This window comes from Rhinoderma darwinii, unplaced genomic scaffold, assembly GCF_050947455.1.
Source record: "Rhinoderma darwinii isolate aRhiDar2 unplaced genomic scaffold, aRhiDar2.hap1 Scaffold_536, whole genome shotgun sequence".
Classification (NCBI taxonomy): domain Eukaryota; kingdom Metazoa; phylum Chordata; class Amphibia; order Anura; family Rhinodermatidae; genus Rhinoderma; species Rhinoderma darwinii.
Genome location: NW_027464085.1, coordinates 67,925 through 95,558, shown reverse-complemented (window position 1 = coordinate 95,558; position 27,634 = coordinate 67,925). Strand labels below are relative to the sequence as shown.

The 27,634-nt window shown below is 47.7% G+C and overlaps 41 non-coding genes across 41 annotated transcripts; all 41 read right to left on the bottom strand.

The window, feature by feature from the left end:
* Positions 1-280: 280 nt before the first annotated feature.
* On the bottom strand, positions 281-444 carry LOC142722534 (U1 spliceosomal RNA). Its single transcript, XR_012874824.1, has one exon. It is a non-coding gene; the product is annotated as a U1 spliceosomal RNA (small nuclear RNA).
* A 483-nt stretch (positions 445-927) lies between these two features.
* Positions 928-1,091, bottom strand: LOC142722533 (U1 spliceosomal RNA). The gene has a single exon (XR_012874823.1). It is a non-coding gene; the product is annotated as a U1 spliceosomal RNA (small nuclear RNA).
* Positions 1,092-1,684: 593 nt separating this feature from the next.
* LOC142722531 (U1 spliceosomal RNA) lies at positions 1,685-1,848 on the bottom strand. Its single transcript, XR_012874822.1, has one exon. It is a non-coding gene; the product is annotated as a U1 spliceosomal RNA (small nuclear RNA).
* A 483-nt stretch (positions 1,849-2,331) lies between these two features.
* On the bottom strand, positions 2,332-2,495 carry LOC142722530 (U1 spliceosomal RNA). The gene has a single exon (XR_012874821.1). It is a non-coding gene; the product is annotated as a U1 spliceosomal RNA (small nuclear RNA).
* A 483-nt stretch (positions 2,496-2,978) lies between these two features.
* LOC142722529 (U1 spliceosomal RNA) lies at positions 2,979-3,142 on the bottom strand. Its single transcript, XR_012874820.1, has one exon. It is a non-coding gene; the product is annotated as a U1 spliceosomal RNA (small nuclear RNA).
* Positions 3,143-3,629: 487 nt separating this feature from the next.
* Positions 3,630-3,793, bottom strand: LOC142722528 (U1 spliceosomal RNA). Its single transcript, XR_012874819.1, has one exon. It is a non-coding gene; the product is annotated as a U1 spliceosomal RNA (small nuclear RNA).
* Positions 3,794-4,276: 483 nt separating this feature from the next.
* Positions 4,277-4,440, bottom strand: LOC142722527 (U1 spliceosomal RNA). The gene has a single exon (XR_012874818.1). It is a non-coding gene; the product is annotated as a U1 spliceosomal RNA (small nuclear RNA).
* A 487-nt stretch (positions 4,441-4,927) lies between these two features.
* On the bottom strand, positions 4,928-5,091 carry LOC142722525 (U1 spliceosomal RNA). The gene has a single exon (XR_012874815.1). It is a non-coding gene; the product is annotated as a U1 spliceosomal RNA (small nuclear RNA).
* A 483-nt stretch (positions 5,092-5,574) lies between these two features.
* On the bottom strand, positions 5,575-5,738 carry LOC142722524 (U1 spliceosomal RNA). The gene has a single exon (XR_012874814.1). It is a non-coding gene; the product is annotated as a U1 spliceosomal RNA (small nuclear RNA).
* Positions 5,739-6,221: 483 nt separating this feature from the next.
* On the bottom strand, positions 6,222-6,385 carry LOC142722523 (U1 spliceosomal RNA). Its single transcript, XR_012874813.1, has one exon. It is a non-coding gene; the product is annotated as a U1 spliceosomal RNA (small nuclear RNA).
* Positions 6,386-6,868: 483 nt separating this feature from the next.
* Positions 6,869-7,032, bottom strand: LOC142722522 (U1 spliceosomal RNA). The gene has a single exon (XR_012874812.1). It is a non-coding gene; the product is annotated as a U1 spliceosomal RNA (small nuclear RNA).
* A 593-nt stretch (positions 7,033-7,625) lies between these two features.
* Positions 7,626-7,789, bottom strand: LOC142722520 (U1 spliceosomal RNA). Its single transcript, XR_012874811.1, has one exon. It is a non-coding gene; the product is annotated as a U1 spliceosomal RNA (small nuclear RNA).
* A 483-nt stretch (positions 7,790-8,272) lies between these two features.
* On the bottom strand, positions 8,273-8,436 carry LOC142722519 (U1 spliceosomal RNA). The gene has a single exon (XR_012874810.1). It is a non-coding gene; the product is annotated as a U1 spliceosomal RNA (small nuclear RNA).
* A 483-nt stretch (positions 8,437-8,919) lies between these two features.
* LOC142722518 (U1 spliceosomal RNA) lies at positions 8,920-9,083 on the bottom strand. The gene has a single exon (XR_012874809.1). It is a non-coding gene; the product is annotated as a U1 spliceosomal RNA (small nuclear RNA).
* Positions 9,084-9,570: 487 nt separating this feature from the next.
* On the bottom strand, positions 9,571-9,734 carry LOC142722517 (U1 spliceosomal RNA). Its single transcript, XR_012874808.1, has one exon. It is a non-coding gene; the product is annotated as a U1 spliceosomal RNA (small nuclear RNA).
* A 483-nt stretch (positions 9,735-10,217) lies between these two features.
* On the bottom strand, positions 10,218-10,381 carry LOC142722516 (U1 spliceosomal RNA). Its single transcript, XR_012874807.1, has one exon. It is a non-coding gene; the product is annotated as a U1 spliceosomal RNA (small nuclear RNA).
* Positions 10,382-10,864: 483 nt separating this feature from the next.
* Positions 10,865-11,028, bottom strand: LOC142722515 (U1 spliceosomal RNA). The gene has a single exon (XR_012874805.1). It is a non-coding gene; the product is annotated as a U1 spliceosomal RNA (small nuclear RNA).
* Positions 11,029-11,621: 593 nt separating this feature from the next.
* LOC142722513 (U1 spliceosomal RNA) lies at positions 11,622-11,785 on the bottom strand. Its single transcript, XR_012874803.1, has one exon. It is a non-coding gene; the product is annotated as a U1 spliceosomal RNA (small nuclear RNA).
* A 483-nt stretch (positions 11,786-12,268) lies between these two features.
* Positions 12,269-12,432, bottom strand: LOC142722512 (U1 spliceosomal RNA). Its single transcript, XR_012874802.1, has one exon. It is a non-coding gene; the product is annotated as a U1 spliceosomal RNA (small nuclear RNA).
* A 483-nt stretch (positions 12,433-12,915) lies between these two features.
* LOC142722511 (U1 spliceosomal RNA) lies at positions 12,916-13,079 on the bottom strand. Its single transcript, XR_012874801.1, has one exon. It is a non-coding gene; the product is annotated as a U1 spliceosomal RNA (small nuclear RNA).
* A 487-nt stretch (positions 13,080-13,566) lies between these two features.
* LOC142722509 (U1 spliceosomal RNA) lies at positions 13,567-13,730 on the bottom strand. The gene has a single exon (XR_012874800.1). It is a non-coding gene; the product is annotated as a U1 spliceosomal RNA (small nuclear RNA).
* Positions 13,731-14,213: 483 nt separating this feature from the next.
* LOC142722508 (U1 spliceosomal RNA) lies at positions 14,214-14,377 on the bottom strand. Its single transcript, XR_012874799.1, has one exon. It is a non-coding gene; the product is annotated as a U1 spliceosomal RNA (small nuclear RNA).
* A 487-nt stretch (positions 14,378-14,864) lies between these two features.
* Positions 14,865-15,028, bottom strand: LOC142722506 (U1 spliceosomal RNA). Its single transcript, XR_012874797.1, has one exon. It is a non-coding gene; the product is annotated as a U1 spliceosomal RNA (small nuclear RNA).
* Positions 15,029-15,621: 593 nt separating this feature from the next.
* On the bottom strand, positions 15,622-15,785 carry LOC142722505 (U1 spliceosomal RNA). Its single transcript, XR_012874796.1, has one exon. It is a non-coding gene; the product is annotated as a U1 spliceosomal RNA (small nuclear RNA).
* A 483-nt stretch (positions 15,786-16,268) lies between these two features.
* On the bottom strand, positions 16,269-16,432 carry LOC142722504 (U1 spliceosomal RNA). The gene has a single exon (XR_012874794.1). It is a non-coding gene; the product is annotated as a U1 spliceosomal RNA (small nuclear RNA).
* Positions 16,433-16,915: 483 nt separating this feature from the next.
* On the bottom strand, positions 16,916-17,079 carry LOC142722503 (U1 spliceosomal RNA). The gene has a single exon (XR_012874793.1). It is a non-coding gene; the product is annotated as a U1 spliceosomal RNA (small nuclear RNA).
* Positions 17,080-17,562: 483 nt separating this feature from the next.
* Positions 17,563-17,726, bottom strand: LOC142722502 (U1 spliceosomal RNA). Its single transcript, XR_012874792.1, has one exon. It is a non-coding gene; the product is annotated as a U1 spliceosomal RNA (small nuclear RNA).
* A 593-nt stretch (positions 17,727-18,319) lies between these two features.
* LOC142722500 (U1 spliceosomal RNA) lies at positions 18,320-18,483 on the bottom strand. The gene has a single exon (XR_012874790.1). It is a non-coding gene; the product is annotated as a U1 spliceosomal RNA (small nuclear RNA).
* Positions 18,484-18,966: 483 nt separating this feature from the next.
* On the bottom strand, positions 18,967-19,130 carry LOC142722498 (U1 spliceosomal RNA). The gene has a single exon (XR_012874789.1). It is a non-coding gene; the product is annotated as a U1 spliceosomal RNA (small nuclear RNA).
* Positions 19,131-19,613: 483 nt separating this feature from the next.
* On the bottom strand, positions 19,614-19,777 carry LOC142722497 (U1 spliceosomal RNA). The gene has a single exon (XR_012874788.1). It is a non-coding gene; the product is annotated as a U1 spliceosomal RNA (small nuclear RNA).
* Positions 19,778-20,370: 593 nt separating this feature from the next.
* Positions 20,371-20,534, bottom strand: LOC142722496 (U1 spliceosomal RNA). Its single transcript, XR_012874787.1, has one exon. It is a non-coding gene; the product is annotated as a U1 spliceosomal RNA (small nuclear RNA).
* Positions 20,535-21,021: 487 nt separating this feature from the next.
* Positions 21,022-21,185, bottom strand: LOC142722495 (U1 spliceosomal RNA). Its single transcript, XR_012874786.1, has one exon. It is a non-coding gene; the product is annotated as a U1 spliceosomal RNA (small nuclear RNA).
* A 487-nt stretch (positions 21,186-21,672) lies between these two features.
* LOC142722494 (U1 spliceosomal RNA) lies at positions 21,673-21,836 on the bottom strand. The gene has a single exon (XR_012874785.1). It is a non-coding gene; the product is annotated as a U1 spliceosomal RNA (small nuclear RNA).
* Positions 21,837-22,323: 487 nt separating this feature from the next.
* On the bottom strand, positions 22,324-22,487 carry LOC142722493 (U1 spliceosomal RNA). Its single transcript, XR_012874784.1, has one exon. It is a non-coding gene; the product is annotated as a U1 spliceosomal RNA (small nuclear RNA).
* A 593-nt stretch (positions 22,488-23,080) lies between these two features.
* LOC142722492 (U1 spliceosomal RNA) lies at positions 23,081-23,244 on the bottom strand. Its single transcript, XR_012874783.1, has one exon. It is a non-coding gene; the product is annotated as a U1 spliceosomal RNA (small nuclear RNA).
* Positions 23,245-23,727: 483 nt separating this feature from the next.
* On the bottom strand, positions 23,728-23,891 carry LOC142722491 (U1 spliceosomal RNA). Its single transcript, XR_012874782.1, has one exon. It is a non-coding gene; the product is annotated as a U1 spliceosomal RNA (small nuclear RNA).
* Positions 23,892-24,374: 483 nt separating this feature from the next.
* LOC142722490 (U1 spliceosomal RNA) lies at positions 24,375-24,538 on the bottom strand. The gene has a single exon (XR_012874781.1). It is a non-coding gene; the product is annotated as a U1 spliceosomal RNA (small nuclear RNA).
* A 483-nt stretch (positions 24,539-25,021) lies between these two features.
* On the bottom strand, positions 25,022-25,185 carry LOC142722487 (U1 spliceosomal RNA). Its single transcript, XR_012874779.1, has one exon. It is a non-coding gene; the product is annotated as a U1 spliceosomal RNA (small nuclear RNA).
* Positions 25,186-25,668: 483 nt separating this feature from the next.
* LOC142722486 (U1 spliceosomal RNA) lies at positions 25,669-25,832 on the bottom strand. Its single transcript, XR_012874778.1, has one exon. It is a non-coding gene; the product is annotated as a U1 spliceosomal RNA (small nuclear RNA).
* Positions 25,833-26,319: 487 nt separating this feature from the next.
* On the bottom strand, positions 26,320-26,483 carry LOC142722485 (U1 spliceosomal RNA). Its single transcript, XR_012874777.1, has one exon. It is a non-coding gene; the product is annotated as a U1 spliceosomal RNA (small nuclear RNA).
* A 593-nt stretch (positions 26,484-27,076) lies between these two features.
* On the bottom strand, positions 27,077-27,240 carry LOC142722484 (U1 spliceosomal RNA). Its single transcript, XR_012874776.1, has one exon. It is a non-coding gene; the product is annotated as a U1 spliceosomal RNA (small nuclear RNA).
* Positions 27,241-27,634: the final 394 nt, after the last annotated feature.

The following is a 27,634-nucleotide window of genomic DNA, read 5'->3' as shown; positions in this document are numbered from 1 at the left end:
ATCAATATCTTTGAAACAGGCTCAAAGTAGCACAACATAGTACAGCAAAGGCACAGGTCCTACACTTTACGTTACACTCTGCACTAACATTCAGATAAAGCATCACATAGGAAAGCCACAAAACCAAAGGCAGCTGATAAGGGAGAGAGGAGTATCCAATCCTCTTGGCCACCCAGAGGTCAATTGATGGCTGGCTCGCTCGATCGATCGATCTAGCAAGTATCTCTGACTAGTAATAGTCAGCATTGAATAATAAGCACTGTTTTTCACCAGAGTAAATCAGGGGAAAGCGCGAACGCAGTCCCCCACTACCACAAATTATGCAGTCGAGTTTCCCGCATTTGGGGAAATCGCAGGGGTCAGCACACCCGAAGTGCAATGGATGAGCCTCACCCTGGGAGAACCACCTTAGTGATCATGGTATCTCCCCTGCCAGGTAAGTATGAGTTGCATAGCGCCTGCCAGACAGGCTCCCCTCACAAGAGGCCCTACTAAGTCGCTGAGGATTTTTCCTGGTTTTTGGTCCGAAGCAGGCCAAAGATCACCTGTCTGCATCCACCTTTTTGGATTGAAAACAGCTTTGTTAACAATCAGTGGTCAAATCACAAGCATACAGTATACCGTCAACCAGCCCAATCAATCAATCAATCAATATCTTTGAAACAGGCTCAAAGTAGCACAACATAGTACAGCAAAGGCACAGGTCCTACACTTTACGTTACACTCTGCACTAACATTCAGATAAAGCATCACATAGGAAAGCCACAAAACCAAAGGCAGCTGATAAGGGAGAGAGGAGTATCCAATCCTCTTGGCCACCCAGAGGTCAATTGATGGCTGGCTCGCTCGATCGATCGATCTAGCAAGTATCTCTGACTAGTAATAGTCAGCATTGAATAATAAGCACTGTTTTTCACCAGAGTAAATCAGGGGAAAGCGCGAACGCAGTCCCCCACTACCACAAATTATGCAGTCGAGTTTCCCGCATTTGGGGAAATCGCAGGGGTCAGCACACCCGAAGTGCAATGGATGAGCCTCACCCTGGGAGAACCACCTTAGTGATCATGGTATCTCCCCTGCCAGGTAAGTATGAGTTGCATAGCGCCTGCCAGACAGGCTCCCCTCACAAGAGGCCCTACTAAGTCGCTGAGGATTTTTCCTGGTTTTTGGTCCGAAGCAGGCCAAAGATCACCTGTCTGCATCCAACTGCGCCAAAAAACGGATGCACCTCATTGTACGGAGCCGGGGGTGTGCAGGCACCCCAAATTCCATAAGACACAGGCTCAAGTCTAAGCACTTCCAAGATGCACAGCAACCAGGGTATTAGCATATGGGGCGGCGGCTTCTGGTCAGAGCATTGCCGTGCCGATGAAGCATTCCCCACAGTTGCATGCCGTCACCTGTGAGACAGAGAGGAAGGATAGGTTAGGTTAGGGAAAGGCTCGCCATGCCCTGACTTCTTGAAGCCCAGCAGAAAAAGAATCTTCACTGATCACACTGTTGTTCATCCACGAGGGGGAGACAAAGGCTGCGTATACAGCTAAATATAAAGAGATAATATACCACATTTTGGATTGAAAAACAGCTTTGTTGACAATCGGTGGTTAAATCACAAGCATACAAGTACCTCTGACTAGTAACAGTCAGCATTGAATAATAAGCACTGTTTTTCACCAGAGTAAATCAGGGGAAAGCGCGAACGCAGTCCCCCACTACCACAAATTATGCAGTCGAGTTTCCCGCATTTGGGGAAATCGCAGGGGTCAGCACACCCGAAGTGCAATGGATGAGCCTCACCCTGGGAGAACCACCTTAGTGATCATGGTATCTCCCCTGCCAGGTAAGTATGAGTTGCATAGCGCCTGCCAGACAGGCTCCCCTCACAAGAGGCCCTACTAAGTCGCTGAGGATTTTTCCTGGTTTTTGGTCCGAAGCAGGCCAAAGATCACCTGTCTGCATCCACCTTTTTGGATTGAAAACAGCTTTGTTAACAATCAGTGGTCAAATCACAAGCATACAGTATACCGTCAACCAGCCCAATCAATCAATCAATCAATATCTTTGAAACAGGCTCAAAGTAGCACAACATAGTACAGCAAAGGCACAGGTCCTACACTTTACGTTACACTCTGCACTAACATTCAGATAAAGCATCACATAGGAAAGCCACAAAACCAAAGGCAGCTGATAAGGGAGAGAGGAGTATCCAATCCTCTTGGCCACCCAGAGGTCAATTGATGGCTGGCTCGCTCGATCGATCGATCTAGCAAGTATCTCTGACTAGTAATAGTCAGCATTGAATAATAAGCACTGTTTTTCACCAGAGTAAATCAGGGGAAAGCGCGAACGCAGTCCCCCACTACCACAAATTATGCAGTCGAGTTTCCCGCATTTGGGGAAATCGCAGGGGTCAGCACACCCGAAGTGCAATGGATGAGCCTCACCCTGGGAGAACCACCTTAGTGATCATGGTATCTCCCCTGCCAGGTAAGTATGAGTTGCATAGCGCCTGCCAGACAGGCTCCCCTCACAAGAGGCCCTACTAAGTCGCTGAGGATTTTTCCTGGTTTTTGGTCCGAAGCAGGCCAAAGATCACCTGTCTGCATCCACCTTTTTGGATTGAAAACAGCTTTGTTAACAATCAGTGGTCAAATCACAAGCATACAGTATACCGTCAACCAGCCCAATCAATCAATCAATCAATATCTTTGAAACAGGCTCAAAGTAGCACAACATAGTACAGCAAAGGCACAGGTCCTACACTTTACGTTACACTCTGCACTAACATTCAGATAAAGCATCACATAGGAAAGCCACAAAACCAAAGGCAGCTGATAAGGGAGAGAGGAGTATCCAATCCTCTTGGCCACCCAGAGGTCAATTGATGGCTGGCTCGCTCGATCGATCGATCTAGCAAGTATCTCTGACTAGTAATAGTCAGCATTGAATAATAAGCACTGTTTTTCACCAGAGTAAATCAGGGGAAAGCGCGAACGCAGTCCCCCACTACCACAAATTATGCAGTCGAGTTTCCCGCATTTGGGGAAATCGCAGGGGTCAGCACACCCGAAGTGCAATGGATGAGCCTCACCCTGGGAGAACCACCTTAGTGATCATGGTATCTCCCCTGCCAGGTAAGTATGAGTTGCATAGCGCCTGCCAGACAGGCTCCCCTCACAAGAGGCCCTACTAAGTCGCTGAGGATTTTTCCTGGTTTTTGGTCCGAAGCAGGCCAAAGATCACCTGTCTGCATCCACCTTTTTGGATTGAAAACAGCTTTGTTAACAATCAGTGGTCAAATCACAAGCATACAGTATACCGTCAACCAGCCCAATCAATCAATCAATCAATATCTTTGAAACAGGCTCAAAGTAGCACAACATAGTACAGCAAAGGCACAGGTCCTACACTTTACGTTACACTCTGCACTAACATTCAGATAAAGCATCACATAGGAAAGCCACAAAACCAAAGGCAGCTGATAAGGGAGAGAGGAGTATCCAATCCTCTTGGCCACCCAGAGGTCAATTGATGGCTGGCTCGCTCGATCGATCGATCGATCTAGCAAGTATCTCTGACTAGTAATAGTCAGCATTGAATAATAAGCACTGTTTTTCACCAGAGTAAATCAGGGGAAAGCGCGAACGCAGTCCCCCACTACCACAAATTATGCAGTCGAGTTTCCCGCATTTGGGGAAATCGCAGGGGTCAGCACACCCGAAGTGCAATGGATGAGCCTCACCCTGGGAGAACCACCTTAGTGATCATGGTATCTCCCCTGCCAGGTAAGTATGAGTTGCATAGCGCCTGCCAGACAGGCTCCCCTCACAAGAGGCCCTACTAAGTCGCTGAGGATTTTTCCTGGTTTTTGGTCCGAAGCAGGCCAAAGATCACCTGTCTGCATCCACCTTTTTGGATTGAAAACAGCTTTGTTAACAATCAGTGGTCAAATCACAAGCATACAGTATACCGTCAACCAGCCCAATCAATCAATCAATCAATATCTTTGAAACAGGCTCAAAGTAGCACAACATAGTACAGCAAAGGCACAGGTCCTACACTTTACGTTACACTCTGCACTAACATTCAGATAAAGCATCACATAGGAAAGCCACAAAACCAAAGGCAGCTGATAAGGGAGAGAGGAGTATCCAATCCTCTTGGCCACCCAGAGGTCAATTGATGGCTGGCTCGCTCGATCGATCGATCTAGCAAGTATCTCTGACTAGTAATAGTCAGCATTGAATAATAAGCACTGTTTTTCACCAGAGTAAATCAGGGGAAAGCGCGAACGCAGTCCCCCACTACCACAAATTATGCAGTCGAGTTTCCCGCATTTGGGGAAATCGCAGGGGTCAGCACACCCGAAGTGCAATGGATGAGCCTCACCCTGGGAGAACCACCTTAGTGATCATGGTATCTCCCCTGCCAGGTAAGTATGAGTTGCATAGCGCCTGCCAGACAGGCTCCCCTCACAAGAGGCCCTACTAAGTCGCTGAGGATTTTTCCTGGTTTTTGGTCCGAAGCAGGCCAAAGATCACCTGTCTGCATCCACCTTTTTGGATTGAAAACAGCTTTGTTAACAATCAGTGGTCAAATCACAAGCATACAGTATACCGTCAACCAGCCCAATCAATCAATCAATCAATATCTTTGAAACAGGCTCAAAGTAGCACAACATAGTACAGCAAAGGCACAGGTCCTACACTTTACGTTACACTCTGCACTAACATTCAGATAAAGCATCACATAGGAAAGCCACAAAACCAAAGGCAGCTGATAAGGGAGAGAGGAGTATCCAATCCTCTTGGCCACCCAGAGGTCAATTGATGGCTGGCTCGCTCGATCGATCGATCGATCTAGCAAGTATCTCTGACTAGTAATAGTCAGCATTGAATAATAAGCACTGTTTTTCACCAGAGTAAATCAGGGGAAAGCGCGAACGCAGTCCCCCACTACCACAAATTATGCAGTCGAGTTTCCCGCATTTGGGGAAATCGCAGGGGTCAGCACACCCGAAGTGCAATGGATGAGCCTCACCCTGGGAGAACCACCTTAGTGATCATGGTATCTCCCCTGCCAGGTAAGTATGAGTTGCATAGCGCCTGCCAGACAGGCTCCCCTCACAAGAGGCCCTACTAAGTCGCTGAGGATTTTTCCTGGTTTTTGGTCCGAAGCAGGCCAAAGATCACCTGTCTGCATCCACCTTTTTGGATTGAAAACAGCTTTGTTAACAATCAGTGGTCAAATCACAAGCATACAGTATACCGTCAACCAGCCCAATCAATCAATCAATCAATATCTTTGAAACAGGCTCAAAGTAGCACAACATAGTACAGCAAAGGCACAGGTCCTACACTTTACGTTACACTCTGCACTAACATTCAGATAAAGCATCACATAGGAAAGCCACAAAACCAAAGGCAGCTGATAAGGGAGAGAGGAGTATCCAATCCTCTTGGCCACCCAGAGGTCAATTGATGGCTGGCTCGCTCGATCGATCGATCTAGCAAGTATCTCTGACTAGTAATAGTCAGCATTGAATAATAAGCACTGTTTTTCACCAGAGTAAATCAGGGGAAAGCGCGAACGCAGTCCCCCACTACCACAAATTATGCAGTCGAGTTTCCCGCATTTGGGGAAATCGCAGGGGTCAGCACACCCGAAGTGCAATGGATGAGCCTCACCCTGGGAGAACCACCTTAGTGATCATGGTATCTCCCCTGCCAGGTAAGTATGAGTTGCATAGCGCCTGCCAGACAGGCTCCCCTCACAAGAGGCCCTACTAAGTCGCTGAGGATTTTTCCTGGTTTTTGGTCCGAAGCAGGCCAAAGATCACCTGTCTGCATCCACCTTTTTGGATTGAAAACAGCTTTGTTAACAATCAGTGGTCAAATCACAAGCATACAGTATACCGTCAACCAGCCCAATCAATCAATCAATCAATATCTTTGAAACAGGCTCAAAGTAGCACAACATAGTACAGCAAAGGCACAGGTCCTACACTTTACGTTACACTCTGCACTAACATTCAGATAAAGCATCACATAGGAAAGCCACAAAACCAAAGGCAGCTGATAAGGGAGAGAGGAGTATCCAATCCTCTTGGCCACCCAGAGGTCAATTGATGGCTGGCTCGCTCGATCGATCGATCTAGCAAGTATCTCTGACTAGTAATAGTCAGCATTGAATAATAAGCACTGTTTTTCACCAGAGTAAATCAGGGGAAAGCGCGAACGCAGTCCCCCACTACCACAAATTATGCAGTCGAGTTTCCCGCATTTGGGGAAATCGCAGGGGTCAGCACACCCGAAGTGCAATGGATGAGCCTCACCCTGGGAGAACCACCTTAGTGATCATGGTATCTCCCCTGCCAGGTAAGTATGAGTTGCATAGCGCCTGCCAGACAGGCTCCCCTCACAAGAGGCCCTACTAAGTCGCTGAGGATTTTTCCTGGTTTTTGGTCCGAAGCAGGCCAAAGATCACCTGTCTGCATCCACCTTTTTGGATTGAAAACAGCTTTGTTAACAATCAGTGGTCAAATCACAAGCATACAGTATACCGTCAACCAGCCCAATCAATCAATCAATCAATATCTTTGAAACAGGCTCAAAGTAGCACAACATAGTACAGCAAAGGCACAGGTCCTACACTTTACGTTACACTCTGCACTAACATTCAGATAAAGCATCACATAGGAAAGCCACAAAACCAAAGGCAGCTGATAAGGGAGAGAGGAGTATCCAATCCTCTTGGCCACCCAGAGGTCAATTGATGGCTGGCTCGCTCGATCGATCGATCTAGCAAGTATCTCTGACTAGTAATAGTCAGCATTGAATAATAAGCACTGTTTTTCACCAGAGTAAATCAGGGGAAAGCGCGAACGCAGTCCCCCACTACCACAAATTATGCAGTCGAGTTTCCCGCATTTGGGGAAATCGCAGGGGTCAGCACACCCGAAGTGCAATGGATGAGCCTCACCCTGGGAGAACCACCTTAGTGATCATGGTATCTCCCCTGCCAGGTAAGTATGAGTTGCATAGCGCCTGCCAGACAGGCTCCCCTCACAAGAGGCCCTACTAAGTCGCTGAGGATTTTTCCTGGTTTTTGGTCCGAAGCAGGCCAAAGATCACCTGTCTGCATCCAACTGCGCCAAAAAACGGATGCACCTCATTGTACGGAGCCGGGGGTGTGCAGGCACCCCAAATTCCATAAGACACAGGCTCAAGTCTAAGCACTTCCAAGATGCACAGCAACCAGGGTATTAGCATATGGGGCGGCGGCTTCTGGTCAGAGCATTGCCGTGCCGATGAAGCATTCCCCACAGTTGCATGCCGTCACCTGTGAGACAGAGAGGAAGGATAGGTTAGGTTAGGGAAAGGCTCGCCATGCCCTGACTTCTTGAAGCCCAGCAGAAAAAGAATCTTCACTGATCACACTGTTGTTCATCCACGAGGGGGAGACAAAGGCTGCGTATACAGCTAAATATAAAGAGATAATATACCACATTTTGGATTGAAAAACAGCTTTGTTGACAATCGGTGGTTAAATCACAAGCATACAAGTACCTCTGACTAGTAACAGTCAGCATTGAATAATAAGCACTGTTTTTCACCAGAGTAAATCAGGGGAAAGCGCGAACGCAGTCCCCCACTACCACAAATTATGCAGTCGAGTTTCCCGCATTTGGGGAAATCGCAGGGGTCAGCACACCCGAAGTGCAATGGATGAGCCTCACCCTGGGAGAACCACCTTAGTGATCATGGTATCTCCCCTGCCAGGTAAGTATGAGTTGCATAGCGCCTGCCAGACAGGCTCCCCTCACAAGAGGCCCTACTAAGTCGCTGAGGATTTTTCCTGGTTTTTGGTCCGAAGCAGGCCAAAGATCACCTGTCTGCATCCACCTTTTTGGATTGAAAACAGCTTTGTTAACAATCAGTGGTCAAATCACAAGCATACAGTATACCGTCAACCAGCCCAATCAATCAATCAATCAATATCTTTGAAACAGGCTCAAAGTAGCACAACATAGTACAGCAAAGGCACAGGTCCTACACTTTACGTTACACTCTGCACTAACATTCAGATAAAGCATCACATAGGAAAGCCACAAAACCAAAGGCAGCTGATAAGGGAGAGAGGAGTATCCAATCCTCTTGGCCACCCAGAGGTCAATTGATGGCTGGCTCGCTCGATCGATCGATCTAGCAAGTATCTCTGACTAGTAATAGTCAGCATTGAATAATAAGCACTGTTTTTCACCAGAGTAAATCAGGGGAAAGCGCGAACGCAGTCCCCCACTACCACAAATTATGCAGTCGAGTTTCCCGCATTTGGGGAAATCGCAGGGGTCAGCACACCCGAAGTGCAATGGATGAGCCTCACCCTGGGAGAACCACCTTAGTGATCATGGTATCTCCCCTGCCAGGTAAGTATGAGTTGCATAGCGCCTGCCAGACAGGCTCCCCTCACAAGAGGCCCTACTAAGTCGCTGAGGATTTTTCCTGGTTTTTGGTCCGAAGCAGGCCAAAGATCACCTGTCTGCATCCACCTTTTTGGATTGAAAACAGCTTTGTTAACAATCAGTGGTCAAATCACAAGCATACAGTATACCGTCAACCAGCCCAATCAATCAATCAATCAATATCTTTGAAACAGGCTCAAAGTAGCACAACATAGTACAGCAAAGGCACAGGTCCTACACTTTACGTTACACTCTGCACTAACATTCAGATAAAGCATCACATAGGAAAGCCACAAAACCAAAGGCAGCTGATAAGGGAGAGAGGAGTATCCAATCCTCTTGGCCACCCAGAGGTCAATTGATGGCTGGCTCGCTCGATCGATCGATCTAGCAAGTATCTCTGACTAGTAATAGTCAGCATTGAATAATAAGCACTGTTTTTCACCAGAGTAAATCAGGGGAAAGCGCGAACGCAGTCCCCCACTACCACAAATTATGCAGTCGAGTTTCCCGCATTTGGGGAAATCGCAGGGGTCAGCACACCCGAAGTGCAATGGATGAGCCTCACCCTGGGAGAACCACCTTAGTGATCATGGTATCTCCCCTGCCAGGTAAGTATGAGTTGCATAGCGCCTGCCAGACAGGCTCCCCTCACAAGAGGCCCTACTAAGTCGCTGAGGATTTTTCCTGGTTTTTGGTCCGAAGCAGGCCAAAGATCACCTGTCTGCATCCACCTTTTTGGATTGAAAACAGCTTTGTTAACAATCAGTGGTCAAATCACAAGCATACAGTATACCGTCAACCAGCCCAATCAATCAATCAATCAATATCTTTGAAACAGGCTCAAAGTAGCACAACATAGTACAGCAAAGGCACAGGTCCTACACTTTACGTTACACTCTGCACTAACATTCAGATAAAGCATCACATAGGAAAGCCACAAAACCAAAGGCAGCTGATAAGGGAGAGAGGAGTATCCAATCCTCTTGGCCACCCAGAGGTCAATTGATGGCTGGCTCGCTCGATCGATCGATCGATCTAGCAAGTATCTCTGACTAGTAATAGTCAGCATTGAATAATAAGCACTGTTTTTCACCAGAGTAAATCAGGGGAAAGCGCGAACGCAGTCCCCCACTACCACAAATTATGCAGTCGAGTTTCCCGCATTTGGGGAAATCGCAGGGGTCAGCACACCCGAAGTGCAATGGATGAGCCTCACCCTGGGAGAACCACCTTAGTGATCATGGTATCTCCCCTGCCAGGTAAGTATGAGTTGCATAGCGCCTGCCAGACAGGCTCCCCTCACAAGAGGCCCTACTAAGTCGCTGAGGATTTTTCCTGGTTTTTGGTCCGAAGCAGGCCAAAGATCACCTGTCTGCATCCACCTTTTTGGATTGAAAACAGCTTTGTTAACAATCAGTGGTCAAATCACAAGCATACAGTATACCGTCAACCAGCCCAATCAATCAATCAATCAATATCTTTGAAACAGGCTCAAAGTAGCACAACATAGTACAGCAAAGGCACAGGTCCTACACTTTACGTTACACTCTGCACTAACATTCAGATAAAGCATCACATAGGAAAGCCACAAAACCAAAGGCAGCTGATAAGGGAGAGAGGAGTATCCAATCCTCTTGGCCACCCAGAGGTCAATTGATGGCTGGCTCGCTCGATCGATCGATCTAGCAAGTATCTCTGACTAGTAATAGTCAGCATTGAATAATAAGCACTGTTTTTCACCAGAGTAAATCAGGGGAAAGCGCGAACGCAGTCCCCCACTACCACAAATTATGCAGTCGAGTTTCCCGCATTTGGGGAAATCGCAGGGGTCAGCACACCCGAAGTGCAATGGATGAGCCTCACCCTGGGAGAACCACCTTAGTGATCATGGTATCTCCCCTGCCAGGTAAGTATGAGTTGCATAGCGCCTGCCAGACAGGCTCCCCTCACAAGAGGCCCTACTAAGTCGCTGAGGATTTTTCCTGGTTTTTGGTCCGAAGCAGGCCAAAGATCACCTGTCTGCATCCACCTTTTTGGATTGAAAACAGCTTTGTTAACAATCAGTGGTCAAATCACAAGCATACAGTATACCGTCAACCAGCCCAATCAATCAATCAATCAATATCTTTGAAACAGGCTCAAAGTAGCACAACATAGTACAGCAAAGGCACAGGTCCTACACTTTACGTTACACTCTGCACTAACATTCAGATAAAGCATCACATAGGAAAGCCACAAAACCAAAGGCAGCTGATAAGGGAGAGAGGAGTATCCAATCCTCTTGGCCACCCAGAGGTCAATTGATGGCTGGCTCGCTCGATCGATCGATCTAGCAAGTATCTCTGACTAGTAATAGTCAGCATTGAATAATAAGCACTGTTTTTCACCAGAGTAAATCAGGGGAAAGCGCGAACGCAGTCCCCCACTACCACAAATTATGCAGTCGAGTTTCCCGCATTTGGGGAAATCGCAGGGGTCAGCACACCCGAAGTGCAATGGATGAGCCTCACCCTGGGAGAACCACCTTAGTGATCATGGTATCTCCCCTGCCAGGTAAGTATGAGTTGCATAGCGCCTGCCAGACAGGCTCCCCTCACAAGAGGCCCTACTAAGTCGCTGAGGATTTTTCCTGGTTTTTGGTCCGAAGCAGGCCAAAGATCACCTGTCTGCATCCAACTGCGCCAAAAAACGGATGCACCTCATTGTACGGAGCCGGGGGTGTGCAGGCACCCCAAATTCCATAAGACACAGGCTCAAGTCTAAGCACTTCCAAGATGCACAGCAACCAGGGTATTAGCATATGGGGCGGCGGCTTCTGGTCAGAGCATTGCCGTGCCGATGAAGCATTCCCCACAGTTGCATGCCGTCACCTGTGAGACAGAGAGGAAGGATAGGTTAGGTTAGGGAAAGGCTCGCCATGCCCTGACTTCTTGAAGCCCAGCAGAAAAAGAATCTTCACTGATCACACTGTTGTTCATCCACGAGGGGGAGACAAAGGCTGCGTATACAGCTAAATATAAAGAGATAATATACCACATTTTGGATTGAAAAACAGCTTTGTTGACAATCGGTGGTTAAATCACAAGCATACAAGTACCTCTGACTAGTAACAGTCAGCATTGAATAATAAGCACTGTTTTTCACCAGAGTAAATCAGGGGAAAGCGCGAACGCAGTCCCCCACTACCACAAATTATGCAGTCGAGTTTCCCGCATTTGGGGAAATCGCAGGGGTCAGCACACCCGAAGTGCAATGGATGAGCCTCACCCTGGGAGAACCACCTTAGTGATCATGGTATCTCCCCTGCCAGGTAAGTATGAGTTGCATAGCGCCTGCCAGACAGGCTCCCCTCACAAGAGGCCCTACTAAGTCGCTGAGGATTTTTCCTGGTTTTTGGTCCGAAGCAGGCCAAAGATCACCTGTCTGCATCCACCTTTTTGGATTGAAAACAGCTTTGTTAACAATCAGTGGTCAAATCACAAGCATACAGTATACCGTCAACCAGCCCAATCAATCAATCAATCAATATCTTTGAAACAGGCTCAAAGTAGCACAACATAGTACAGCAAAGGCACAGGTCCTACACTTTACGTTACACTCTGCACTAACATTCAGATAAAGCATCACATAGGAAAGCCACAAAACCAAAGGCAGCTGATAAGGGAGAGAGGAGTATCCAATCCTCTTGGCCACCCAGAGGTCAATTGATGGCTGGCTCGCTCGATCGATCGATCTAGCAAGTATCTCTGACTAGTAATAGTCAGCATTGAATAATAAGCACTGTTTTTCACCAGAGTAAATCAGGGGAAAGCGCGAACGCAGTCCCCCACTACCACAAATTATGCAGTCGAGTTTCCCGCATTTGGGGAAATCGCAGGGGTCAGCACACCCGAAGTGCAATGGATGAGCCTCACCCTGGGAGAACCACCTTAGTGATCATGGTATCTCCCCTGCCAGGTAAGTATGAGTTGCATAGCGCCTGCCAGACAGGCTCCCCTCACAAGAGGCCCTACTAAGTCGCTGAGGATTTTTCCTGGTTTTTGGTCCGAAGCAGGCCAAAGATCACCTGTCTGCATCCACCTTTTTGGATTGAAAACAGCTTTGTTAACAATCAGTGGTCAAATCACAAGCATACAGTATACCGTCAACCAGCCCAATCAATCAATCAATCAATATCTTTGAAACAGGCTCAAAGTAGCACAACATAGTACAGCAAAGGCACAGGTCCTACACTTTACGTTACACTCTGCACTAACATTCAGATAAAGCATCACATAGGAAAGCCACAAAACCAAAGGCAGCTGATAAGGGAGAGAGGAGTATCCAATCCTCTTGGCCACCCAGAGGTCAATTGATGGCTGGCTCGCTCGATCGATCGATCTAGCAAGTATCTCTGACTAGTAATAGTCAGCATTGAATAATAAGCACTGTTTTTCACCAGAGTAAATCAGGGGAAAGCGCGAACGCAGTCCCCCACTACCACAAATTATGCAGTCGAGTTTCCCGCATTTGGGGAAATCGCAGGGGTCAGCACACCCGAAGTGCAATGGATGAGCCTCACCCTGGGAGAACCACCTTAGTGATCATGGTATCTCCCCTGCCAGGTAAGTATGAGTTGCATAGCGCCTGCCAGACAGGCTCCCCTCACAAGAGGCCCTACTAAGTCGCTGAGGATTTTTCCTGGTTTTTGGTCCGAAGCAGGCCAAAGATCACCTGTCTGCATCCACCTTTTTGGATTGAAAACAGCTTTGTTAACAATCAGTGGTCAAATCACAAGCATACAGTATACCGTCAACCAGCCCAATCAATCAATCAATCAATATCTTTGAAACAGGCTCAAAGTAGCACAACATAGTACAGCAAAGGCACAGGTCCTACACTTTACGTTACACTCTGCACTAACATTCAGATAAAGCATCACATAGGAAAGCCACAAAACCAAAGGCAGCTGATAAGGGAGAGAGGAGTATCCAATCCTCTTGGCCACCCAGAGGTCAATTGATGGCTGGCTCGCTCGATCGATCGATCGATCTAGCAAGTATCTCTGACTAGTAATAGTCAGCATTGAATAATAAGCACTGTTTTTCACCAGAGTAAATCAGGGGAAAGCGCGAACGCAGTCCCCCACTACCACAAATTATGCAGTCGAGTTTCCCGCATTTGGGGAAATCGCAGGGGTCAGCACACCCGAAGTGCAATGGATGAGCCTCACCCTGGGAGAACCACCTTAGTGATCATGGTATCTCCCCTGCCAGGTAAGTATGAGTTGCATAGCGCCTGCCAGACAGGCTCCCCTCACAAGAGGCCCTACTAAGTCGCTGAGGATTTTTCCTGGTTTTTGGTCCGAAGCAGGCCAAAGATCACCTGTCTGCATCCACCTTTTTGGATTGAAAACAGCTTTGTTAACAATCAGTGGTCAAATCACAAGCATACAGTATACCGTCAACCAGCCCAATCAATCAATCAATCAATATCTTTGAAACAGGCTCAAAGTAGCACAACATAGTACAGCAAAGGCACAGGTCCTACACTTTACGTTACACTCTGCACTAACATTCAGATAAAGCATCACATAGGAAAGCCACAAAACCAAAGGCAGCTGATAAGGGAGAGAGGAGTATCCAATCCTCTTGGCCACCCAGAGGTCAATTGATGGCTGGCTCGCTCGATCGATCGATCTAGCAAGTATCTCTGACTAGTAATAGTCAGCATTGAATAATAAGCACTGTTTTTCACCAGAGTAAATCAGGGGAAAGCGCGAACGCAGTCCCCCACTACCACAAATTATGCAGTCGAGTTTCCCGCATTTGGGGAAATCGCAGGGGTCAGCACACCCGAAGTGCAATGGATGAGCCTCACCCTGGGAGAACCACCTTAGTGATCATGGTATCTCCCCTGCCAGGTAAGTATGAGTTGCATAGCGCCTGCCAGACAGGCTCCCCTCACAAGAGGCCCTACTAAGTCGCTGAGGATTTTTCCTGGTTTTTGGTCCGAAGCAGGCCAAAGATCACCTGTCTGCATCCACCTTTTTGGATTGAAAACAGCTTTGTTAACAATCAGTGGTCAAATCACAAGCATACAGTATACCGTCAACCAGCCCAATCAATCAATCAATCAATATCTTTGAAACAGGCTCAAAGTAGCACAACATAGTACAGCAAAGGCACAGGTCCTACACTTTACGTTACACTCTGCACTAACATTCAGATAAAGCATCACATAGGAAAGCCACAAAACCAAAGGCAGCTGATAAGGGAGAGAGGAGTATCCAATCCTCTTGGCCACCCAGAGGTCAATTGATGGCTGGCTCGCTCGATCGATCGATCGATCTAGCAAGTATCTCTGACTAGTAATAGTCAGCATTGAATAATAAGCACTGTTTTTCACCAGAGTAAATCAGGGGAAAGCGCGAACGCAGTCCCCCACTACCACAAATTATGCAGTCGAGTTTCCCGCATTTGGGGAAATCGCAGGGGTCAGCACACCCGAAGTGCAATGGATGAGCCTCACCCTGGGAGAACCACCTTAGTGATCATGGTATCTCCCCTGCCAGGTAAGTATGAGTTGCATAGCGCCTGCCAGACAGGCTCCCCTCACAAGAGGCCCTACTAAGTCGCTGAGGATTTTTCCTGGTTTTTGGTCCGAAGCAGGCCAAAGATCACCTGTCTGCATCCAACTGCGCCAAAAAACGGATGCACCTCATTGTACGGAGCCGGGGGTGTGCAGGCACCCCAAATTCCATAAGACACAGGCTCAAGTCTAAGCACTTCCAAGATGCACAGCAACCAGGGTATTAGCATATGGGGCGGCGGCTTCTGGTCAGAGCATTGCCGTGCCGATGAAGCATTCCCCACAGTTGCATGCCGTCACCTGTGAGACAGAGAGGAAGGATAGGTTAGGTTAGGGAAAGGCTCGCCATGCCCTGACTTCTTGAAGCCCAGCAGAAAAAGAATCTTCACTGATCACACTGTTGTTCATCCACGAGGGGGAGACAAAGGCTGCGTATACAGCTAAATATAAAGAGATAATATACCACATTTTGGATTGAAAAACAGCTTTGTTGACAATCGGTGGTTAAATCACAAGCATACAAGTACCTCTGACTAGTAACAGTCAGCATTGAATAATAAGCACTGTTTTTCACCAGAGTAAATCAGGGGAAAGCGCGAACGCAGTCCCCCACTACCACAAATTATGCAGTCGAGTTTCCCGCATTTGGGGAAATCGCAGGGGTCAGCACACCCGAAGTGCAATGGATGAGCCTCACCCTGGGAGAACCACCTTAGTGATCATGGTATCTCCCCTGCCAGGTAAGTATGAGTTGCATAGCGCCTGCCAGACAGGCTCCCCTCACAAGAGGCCCTACTAAGTCGCTGAGGATTTTTCCTGGTTTTTGGTCCGAAGCAGGCCAAAGATCACCTGTCTGCATCCACCTTTTTGGATTGAAAACAGCTTTGTTAACAATCAGTGGTCAAATCACAAGCATACAGTATACCGTCAACCAGCCCAATCAATCAATCAATCAATATCTTTGAAACAGGCTCAAAGTAGCACAACATAGTACAGCAAAGGCACAGGTCCTACACTTTACGTTACACTCTGCACTAACATTCAGATAAAGCATCACATAGGAAAGCCACAAAACCAAAGGCAGCTGATAAGGGAGAGAGGAGTATCCAATCCTCTTGGCCACCCAGAGGTCAATTGATGGCTGGCTCGCTCGATCGATCGATCTAGCAAGTATCTCTGACTAGTAATAGTCAGCATTGAATAATAAGCACTGTTTTTCACCAGAGTAAATCAGGGGAAAGCGCGAACGCAGTCCCCCACTACCACAAATTATGCAGTCGAGTTTCCCGCATTTGGGGAAATCGCAGGGGTCAGCACACCCGAAGTGCAATGGATGAGCCTCACCCTGGGAGAACCACCTTAGTGATCATGGTATCTCCCCTGCCAGGTAAGTATGAGTTGCATAGCGCCTGCCAGACAGGCTCCCCTCACAAGAGGCCCTACTAAGTCGCTGAGGATTTTTCCTGGTTTTTGGTCCGAAGCAGGCCAAAGATCACCTGTCTGCATCCACCTTTTTGGATTGAAAACAGCTTTGTTAACAATCAGTGGTCAAATCACAAGCATACAGTATACCGTCAACCAGCCCAATCAATCAATCAATCAATATCTTTGAAACAGGCTCAAAGTAGCACAACATAGTACAGCAAAGGCACAGGTCCTACACTTTACGTTACACTCTGCACTAACATTCAGATAAAGCATCACATAGGAAAGCCACAAAACCAAAGGCAGCTGATAAGGGAGAGAGGAGTATCCAATCCTCTTGGCCACCCAGAGGTCAATTGATGGCTGGCTCGCTCGATCGATCGATCTAGCAAGTATCTCTGACTAGTAATAGTCAGCATTGAATAATAAGCACTGTTTTTCACCAGAGTAAATCAGGGGAAAGCGCGAACGCAGTCCCCCACTACCACAAATTATGCAGTCGAGTTTCCCGCATTTGGGGAAATCGCAGGGGTCAGCACACCCGAAGTGCAATGGATGAGCCTCACCCTGGGAGAACCACCTTAGTGATCATGGTATCTCCCCTGCCAGGTAAGTATGAGTTGCATAGCGCCTGCCAGACAGGCTCCCCTCACAAGAGGCCCTACTAAGTCGCTGAGGATTTTTCCTGGTTTTTGGTCCGAAGCAGGCCAAAGATCACCTGTCTGCATCCACCTTTTTGGATTGAAAACAGCTTTGTTAACAATCAGTGGTCAAATCACAAGCATACAGTATACCGTCAACCAGCCCAATCAATCAATCAATCAATATCTTTGAAACAGGCTCAAAGTAGCACAACATAGTACAGCAAAGGCACAGGTCCTACACTTTACGTTACACTCTGCACTAACATTCAGATAAAGCATCACATAGGAAAGCCACAAAACCAAAGGCAGCTGATAAGGGAGAGAGGAGTATCCAATCCTCTTGGCCACCCAGAGGTCAATTGATGGCTGGCTCGCTCGATCGATCGATCTAGCAAGTATCTCTGACTAGTAATAGTCAGCATTGAATAATAAGCACTGTTTTTCACCAGAGTAAATCAGGGGAAAGCGCGAACGCAGTCCCCCACTACCACAAATTATGCAGTCGAGTTTCCCGCATTTGGGGAAATCGCAGGGGTCAGCACACCCGAAGTGCAATGGATGAGCCTCACCCTGGGAGAACCACCTTAGTGATCATGGTATCTCCCCTGCCAGGTAAGTATGAGTTGCATAGCGCCTGCCAGACAGGCTCCCCTCACAAGAGGCCCTACTAAGTCGCTGAGGATTTTTCCTGGTTTTTGGTCCGAAGCAGGCCAAAGATCACCTGTCTGCATCCAACTGCGCCAAAAAACGGATGCACCTCATTGTACGGAGCCGGGGGTGTGCAGGCACCCCAAATTCCATAAGACACAGGCTCAAGTCTAAGCACTTCCAAGATGCACAGCAACCAGGGTATTAGCATATGGGGCGGCGGCTTCTGGTCAGAGCATTGCCGTGCCGATGAAGCATTCCCCACAGTTGCATGCCGTCACCTGTGAGACAGAGAGGAAGGATAGGTTAGGTTAGGGAAAGGCTCGCCATGCCCTGACTTCTTGAAGCCCAGCAGAAAAAGAATCTTCACTGATCACACTGTTGTTCATCCACGAGGGGGAGACAAAGGCTGCGTATACAGCTAAATATAAAGAGATAATATACCACATTTTGGATTGAAAAACAGCTTTGTTGACAATCGGTGGTTAAATCACAAGCATACAAGTACCTCTGACTAGTAACAGTCAGCATTGAATAATAAGCACTGTTTTTCACCAGAGTAAATCAGGGGAAAGCGCGAACGCAGTCCCCCACTACCACAAATTATGCAGTCGAGTTTCCCGCATTTGGGGAAATCGCAGGGGTCAGCACACCCGAAGTGCAATGGATGAGCCTCACCCTGGGAGAACCACCTTAGTGATCATGGTATCTCCCCTGCCAGGTAAGTATGAGTTGCATAGCGCCTGCCAGACAGGCTCCCCTCACAAGAGGCCCTACTAAGTCGCTGAGGATTTTTCCTGGTTTTTGGTCCGAAGCAGGCCAAAGATCACCTGTCTGCATCCACCTTTTTGGATTGAAAACAGCTTTGTTAACAATCAGTGGTCAAATCACAAGCATACAGTATACCGTCAACCAGCCCAATCAATCAATCAATCAATATCTTTGAAACAGGCTCAAAGTAGCACAACATAGTACAGCAAAGGCACAGGTCCTACACTTTACGTTACACTCTGCACTAACATTCAGATAAAGCATCACATAGGAAAGCCACAAAACCAAAGGCAGCTGATAAGGGAGAGAGGAGTATCCAATCCTCTTGGCCACCCAGAGGTCAATTGATGGCTGGCTCGCTCGATCGATCGATCTAGCAAGTATCTCTGACTAGTAATAGTCAGCATTGAATAATAAGCACTGTTTTTCACCAGAGTAAATCAGGGGAAAGCGCGAACGCAGTCCCCCACTACCACAAATTATGCAGTCGAGTTTCCCGCATTTGGGGAAATCGCAGGGGTCAGCACACCCGAAGTGCAATGGATGAGCCTCACCCTGGGAGAACCACCTTAGTGATCATGGTATCTCCCCTGCCAGGTAAGTATGAGTTGCATAGCGCCTGCCAGACAGGCTCCCCTCACAAGAGGCCCTACTAAGTCGCTGAGGATTTTTCCTGGTTTTTGGTCCGAAGCAGGCCAAAGATCACCTGTCTGCATCCACCTTTTTGGATTGAAAACAGCTTTGTTAACAATCAGTGGTCAAATCACAAGCATACAGTATACCGTCAACCAGCCCAATCAATCAATCAATCAATATCTTTGAAACAGGCTCAAAGTAGCACAACATAGTACAGCAAAGGCACAGGTCCTACACTTTACGTTACACTCTGCACTAACATTCAGATAAAGCATCACATAGGAAAGCCACAAAACCAAAGGCAGCTGATAAGGGAGAGAGGAGTATCCAATCCTCTTGGCCACCCAGAGGTCAATTGATGGCTGGCTCGCTCGATCGATCGATCTAGCAAGTATCTCTGACTAGTAATAGTCAGCATTGAATAATAAGCACTGTTTTTCACCAGAGTAAATCAGGGGAAAGCGCGAACGCAGTCCCCCACTACCACAAATTATGCAGTCGAGTTTCCCGCATTTGGGGAAATCGCAGGGGTCAGCACACCCGAAGTGCAATGGATGAGCCTCACCCTGGGAGAACCACCTTAGTGATCATGGTATCTCCCCTGCCAGGTAAGTATGAGTTGCATAGCGCCTGCCAGACAGGCTCCCCTCACAAGAGGCCCTACTAAGTCGCTGAGGATTTTTCCTGGTTTTTGGTCCGAAGCAGGCCAAAGATCACCTGTCTGCATCCAACTGCGCCAAAAAACGGATGCACCTCATTGTACGGAGCCGGGGGTGTGCAGGCACCCCAAATTCCATAAGACACAGGCTCAAGTCTAAGCACTTCCAAGATGCACAGCAACCAGGGTATTAGCATATGGGGCGGCGGCTTCTGGTCAGAGCATTGCCGTGCCGATGAAGCATTCCCCACAGTTGCATGCCGTCACCTGTGAGACAGAGAGGAAGGATAGGTTAGGTTAGGGAAAGGCTCGCCATGCCCTGACTTCTTGAAGCCCAGCAGAAAAAGAATCTTCACTGATCACACTGTTGTTCATCCACGAGGGGGAGACAAAGGCTGCGTATACAGCTAAATATAAAGAGATAATATACCACATTTTGGATTGAAAAACAGCTTTGTTGACAATCGGTGGTTAAATCACAAGCATACAAGTACCTCTGACTAGTAACAGTCAGCATTGAATAATAAGCACTGTTTTTCACCAGAGTAAATCAGGGGAAAGCGCGAACGCAGTCCCCCACTACCACAAATTATGCAGTCGAGTTTCCCGCATTTGGGGAAATCGCAGGGGTCAGCACACCCGAAGTGCAATGGATGAGCCTCACCCTGGGAGAACCACCTTAGTGATCATGGTATCTCCCCTGCCAGGTAAGTATGAGTTGCATAGCGCCTGCCAGACAGGCTCCCCTCACAAGAGGCCCTACTAAGTCGCTGAGGATTTTTCCTGGTTTTTGGTCCGAAGCAGGCCAAAGATCACCTGTCTGCATCCACCTTTTTGGATTGAAAACAGCTTTGTTAACAATCAGTGGTCAAATCACAAGCATACAGTATACCGTCAACCAGCCCAATCAATCAATCAATCAATATCTTTGAAACAGGCTCAAAGTAGCACAACATAGTACAGCAAAGGCACAGGTCCTACACTTTACGTTACACTCTGCACTAACATTCAGATAAAGCATCACATAGGAAAGCCACAAAACCAAAGGCAGCTGATAAGGGAGAGAGGAGTATCCAATCCTCTTGGCCACCCAGAGGTCAATTGATGGCTGGCTCGCTCGATCGATCGATCGATCTAGCAAGTATCTCTGACTAGTAATAGTCAGCATTGAATAATAAGCACTGTTTTTCACCAGAGTAAATCAGGGGAAAGCGCGAACGCAGTCCCCCACTACCACAAATTATGCAGTCGAGTTTCCCGCATTTGGGGAAATCGCAGGGGTCAGCACACCCGAAGTGCAATGGATGAGCCTCACCCTGGGAGAACCACCTTAGTGATCATGGTATCTCCCCTGCCAGGTAAGTATGAGTTGCATAGCGCCTGCCAGACAGGCTCCCCTCACAAGAGGCCCTACTAAGTCGCTGAGGATTTTTCCTGGTTTTTGGTCCGAAGCAGGCCAAAGATCACCTGTCTGCATCCACCTTTTTGGATTGAAAACAGCTTTGTTAACAATCAGTGGTCAAATCACAAGCATACAGTATACCGTCAACCAGCCCAATCAATCAATCAATCAATATCTTTGAAACAGGCTCAAAGTAGCACAACATAGTACAGCAAAGGCACAGGTCCTACACTTTACGTTACACTCTGCACTAACATTCAGATAAAGCATCACATAGGAAAGCCACAAAACCAAAGGCAGCTGATAAGGGAGAGAGGAGTATCCAATCCTCTTGGCCACCCAGAGGTCAATTGATGGCTGGCTCGCTCGATCGATCGATCGATCTAGCAAGTATCTCTGACTAGTAATAGTCAGCATTGAATAATAAGCACTGTTTTTCACCAGAGTAAATCAGGGGAAAGCGCGAACGCAGTCCCCCACTACCACAAATTATGCAGTCGAGTTTCCCGCATTTGGGGAAATCGCAGGGGTCAGCACACCCGAAGTGCAATGGATGAGCCTCACCCTGGGAGAACCACCTTAGTGATCATGGTATCTCCCCTGCCAGGTAAGTATGAGTTGCATAGCGCCTGCCAGACAGGCTCCCCTCACAAGAGGCCCTACTAAGTCGCTGAGGATTTTTCCTGGTTTTTGGTCCGAAGCAGGCCAAAGATCACCTGTCTGCATCCACCTTTTTGGATTGAAAACAGCTTTGTTAACAATCAGTGGTCAAATCACAAGCATACAGTATACCGTCAACCAGCCCAATCAATCAATCAATCAATATCTTTGAAACAGGCTCAAAGTAGCACAACATAGTACAGCAAAGGCACAGGTCCTACACTTTACGTTACACTCTGCACTAACATTGAGATAAAGCATCACATAGGAAAGCCACAAAACCAAAGGCAGCTGATAAGGGAGAGAGGAGTATCCAATCCTCTTGGCCACCCAGAGGTCAATTGATGGCTGGCTCGCTCGATCGATCGATCGATCTAGCAAGTATCTCTGACTAGTAATAGTCAGCATTGAATAATAAGCACTGTTTTTCACCAGAGTAAATCAGGGGAAAGCGCGAACGCAGTCCCCCACTACCACAAATTATGCAGTCGAGTTTCCCGCATTTGGGGAAATCGCAGGGGTCAGCACACCCGAAGTGCAATGGATGAGCCTCACCCTGGGAGAACCACCTTAGTGATCATGGTATCTCCCCTGCCAGGTAAGTATGAGTTGCATAGCGCCTGCCAGACAGGCTCCCCTCACAAGAGGCCCTACTAAGTCGCTGAGGATTTTTCCTGGTTTTTGGTCCGAAGCAGGCCAAAGATCACCTGTCTGCATCCAACTGCGCCAAAAAACGGATGCACCTCATTGTACGGAGCCGGGGGTGTGCAGGCACCCCAAATTCCATAAGACACAGGCTCAAGTCTAAGCACTTCCAAGATGCACAGCAACCAGGGTATTAGCATATGGGGCGGCGGCTTCTGGTCAGAGCATTGCCGTGCCGATGAAGCATTCCCCACAGTTGCATGCCGTCACCTGTGAGACAGAGAGGAAGGATAGGTTAGGTTAGGGAAAGGCTCGCCATGCCCTGACTTCTTGAAGCCCAGCAGAAAAAGAATCTTCACTGATCACACTGTTGTTCATCCACGAGGGGGAGACAAAGGCTGCGTATACAGCTAAATATAAAGAGATAATATACCACATTTTGGATTGAAAAACAGCTTTGTTGACAATCGGTGGTTAAATCACAAGCATACAAGTACCTCTGACTAGTAACAGTCAGCATTGAATAATAAGCACTGTTTTTCACCAGAGTAAATCAGGGGAAAGCGCGAACGCAGTCCCCCACTACCACAAATTATGCAGTCGAGTTTCCCGCATTTGGGGAAATCGCAGGGGTCAGCACACCCGAAGTGCAATGGATGAGCCTCACCCTGGGAGAACCACCTTAGTGATCATGGTATCTCCCCTGCCAGGTAAGTATGAGTTGCATAGCGCCTGCCAGACAGGCTCCCCTCACAAGAGGCCCTACTAAGTCGCTGAGGATTTTTCCTGGTTTTTGGTCCGAAGCAGGCCAAAGATCACCTGTCTGCATCCACCTTTTTGGATTGAAAACAGCTTTGTTAACAATCAGTGGTCAAATCACAAGCATACAGTATACCGTCAACCAGCCCAATCAATCAATCAATCAATATCTTTGAAACAGGCTCAAAGTAGCACAACATAGTACAGCAAAGGCACAGGTCCTACACTTTACGTTACACTCTGCACTAACATTCAGATAAAGCATCACATAGGAAAGCCACAAAACCAAAGGCAGCTGATAAGGGAGAGAGGAGTATCCAATCCTCTTGGCCACCCAGAGGTCAATTGATGGCTGGCTCGCTCGATCGATCGATCTAGCAAGTATCTCTGACTAGTAATAGTCAGCATTGAATAATAAGCACTGTTTTTCACCAGAGTAAATCAGGGGAAAGCGCGAACGCAGTCCCCCACTACCACAAATTATGCAGTCGAGTTTCCCGCATTTGGGGAAATCGCAGGGGTCAGCACACCCGAAGTGCAATGGATGAGCCTCACCCTGGGAGAACCACCTTAGTGATCATGGTATCTCCCCTGCCAGGTAAGTATGAGTTGCATAGCGCCTGCCAGACAGGCTCCCCTCACAAGAGGCCCTACTAAGTCGCTGAGGATTTTTCCTGGTTTTTGGTCCGAAGCAGGCCAAAGATCACCTGTCTGCATCCACCTTTTTGGATTGAAAACAGCTTTGTTAACAATCAGTGGTCAAATCACAAGCATACAGTATACCGTCAACCAGCCCAATCAATCAATCAATCAATATCTTTGAAACAGGCTCAAAGTAGCACAACATAGTACAGCAAAGGCACAGGTCCTACACTTTACGTTACACTCTGCACTAACATTCAGATAAAGCATCACATAGGAAAGCCACAAAACCAAAGGCAGCTGATAAGGGAGAGAGGAGTATCCAATCCTCTTGGCCACCCAGAGGTCAATTGATGGCTGGCTCGCTCGATCGATCGATCTAGCAAGTATCTCTGACTAGTAATAGTCAGCATTGAATAATAAGCACTGTTTTTCACCAGAGTAAATCAGGGGAAAGCGCGAACGCAGTCCCCCACTACCACAAATTATGCAGTCGAGTTTCCCGCATTTGGGGAAATCGCAGGGGTCAGCACACCCGAAGTGCAATGGATGAGCCTCACCCTGGGAGAACCACCTTAGTGATCATGGTATCTCCCCTGCCAGGTAAGTATGAGTTGCATAGCGCCTGCCAGACAGGCTCCCCTCACAAGAGGCCCTACTAAGTCGCTGAGGATTTTTCCTGGTTTTTGGTCCGAAGCAGGCCAAAGATCACCTGTCTGCATCCACCTTTTTGGATTGAAAACAGCTTTGTTAACAATCAGTGGTCAAATCACAAGCATACAGTATACCGTCAACCAGCCCAATCAATCAATCAATCAATATCTTTGAAACAGGCTCAAAGTAGCACAACATAGTACAGCAAAGGCACAGGTCCTACACTTTACGTTACACTCTGCACTAACATTCAGATAAAGCATCACATAGGAAAGCCACAAAACCAAAGGCAGCTGATAAGGGAGAGAGGAGTATCCAATCCTCTTGGCCACCCAGAGGTCAATTGATGGCTGGCTCGCTCGATCGATCGATCTAGCAAGTATCTCTGACTAGTAATAGTCAGCATTGAATAATAAGCACTGTTTTTCACCAGAGTAAATCAGGGGAAAGCGCGAACGCAGTCCCCCACTACCACAAATTATGCAGTCGAGTTTCCCGCATTTGGGGAAATCGCAGGGGTCAGCACACCCGAAGTGCAATGGATGAGCCTCACCCTGGGAGAACCACCTTAGTGATCATGGTATCTCCCCTGCCAGGTAAGTATGAGTTGCATAGCGCCTGCCAGACAGGCTCCCCTCACAAGAGGCCCTACTAAGTCGCTGAGGATTTTTCCTGGTTTTTGGTCCGAAGCAGGCCAAAGATCACCTGTCTGCATCCACCTTTTTGGATTGAAAACAGCTTTGTTAACAATCAGTGGTCAAATCACAAGCATACAGTATACCGTCAACCAGCCCAATCAATCAATCAATCAATATCTTTGAAACAGGCTCAAAGTAGCACAACATAGTACAGCAAAGGCACAGGTCCTACACTTTACGTTACACTCTGCACTAACATTCAGATAAAGCATCACATAGGAAAGCCACAAAACCAAAGGCAGCTGATAAGGGAGAGAGGAGTATCCAATCCTCTTGGCCACCCAGAGGTCAATTGATGGCTGGCTCGCTCGATCGATCGATCTAGCAAGTATCTCTGACTAGTAATAGTCAGCATTGAATAATAAGCACTGTTTTTCACCAGAGTAAATCAGGGGAAAGCGCGAACGCAGTCCCCCACTACCACAAATTATGCAGTCGAGTTTCCCGCATTTGGGGAAATCGCAGGGGTCAGCACACCCGAAGTGCAATGGATGAGCCTCACCCTGGGAGAACCACCTTAGTGATCATGGTATCTCCCCTGCCAGGTAAGTATGAGTTGCATAGCGCCTGCCAGACAGGCTCCCCTCACAAGAGGCCCTACTAAGTCGCTGAGGATTTTTCCTGGTTTTTGGTCCGAAGCAGGCCAAAGATCACCTGTCTGCATCCACCTTTTTGGATTGAAAACAGCTTTGTTAACAATCAGTGGTCAAATCACAAGCATACAGTATACCGTCAACCAGCCCAATCAATCAATCAATCAATATCTTTGAAACAGGCTCAAAGTAGCACAACATAGTACAGCAAAGGCACAGGTCCTACACTTTACGTTACACTCTGCACTAACATTGAGATAAAGCATCACATAGGAAAGCCACAAAACCAAAGGCAGCTGATAAGGGAGAGAGGAGTATCCAATCCTCTTGGCCACCCAGAGGTCAATTGATGGCTGGCTCGCTCGATCGATCGATCGATCTAGCAAGTATCTCTGACTAGTAATAGTCAGCATTGAATAATAAGCACTGTTTTTCACCAGAGTAAATCAGGGGAAAGCGCGAACGCAGTCCCCCACTACCACAAATTATGCAGTCGAGTTTCCCGCATTTGGGGAAATCGCAGGGGTCAGCACACCCGAAGTGCAATGGATGAGCCTCACCCTGGGAGAACCACCTTAGTGATCATGGTATCTCCCCTGCCAGGTAAGTATGAGTTGCATAGCGCCTGCCAGACAGGCTCCCCTCACAAGAGGCCCTACTAAGTCGCTGAGGATTTTTCCTGGTTTTTGGTCCGAAGCAGGCCAAAGATCACCTGTCTGCATCCAACTGCGCCAAAAAACGGATGCACCTCATTGTACGGAGCCGGGGGTGTGCAGGCACCCCAAATTCCATAAGACACAGGCTCAAGTCTAAGCACTTCCAAGATGCACAGCAACCAGGGTATTAGCATATGGGGCGGCGGCTTCTGGTCAGAGCATTGCCGTGCCGATGAAGCATTCCCCACAGTTGCATGCCGTCACCTGTGAGACAGAGAGGAAGGATAGGTTAGGTTAGGGAAAGGCTCGCCATGCCCTGACTTCTTGAAGCCCAGCAGAAAAAGAATCTTCACTGATCACACTGTTGTTCATCCACGAGGGGGAGACAAAGGCTGCGTATACAGCTAAATATAAAGAGATAATATACCACATTTTGGATTGAAAAACAGCTTTGTTGACAATCGGTGGTTAAATCACAAGCATACAAGTACCTCTGACTAGTAACAGTCAGCATTGAATAATAAGCACTGTTTTTCACCAGAGTAAATCAGGGGAAAGCGCGAACGCAGTCCCCCACTACCACAAATTATGCAGTCGAGTTTCCCGCATTTGGGGAAATCGCAGGGGTCAGCACACCCGAAGTGCAATGGATGAGCCTCACCCTGGGAGAACCACCTTAGTGATCATGGTATCTCCCCTGCCAGGTAAGTATGAGTTGCATAGCGCCTGCCAGACAGGCTCCCCTCACAAGAGGCCCTACTAAGTCGCTGAGGATTTTTCCTGGTTTTTGGTCCGAAGCAGGCCAAAGATCACCTGTCTGCATCCACCTTTTTGGATTGAAAACAGCTTTGTTAACAATCAGTGGTCAAATCACAAGCATACAGTATACCGTCAACCAGCCCAATCAATCAATCAATCAATATCTTTGAAACAGGCTCAAAGTAGCACAACATAGTACAGCAAAGGCACAGGTCCTACACTTTACGTTACACTCTGCACTAACATTCAGATAAAGCATCACATAGGAAAGCCACAAAACCAAAGGCAGCTGATAAGGGAGAGAGGAGTATCCAATCCTCTTGGCCACCCAGAGGTCAATTGATGGC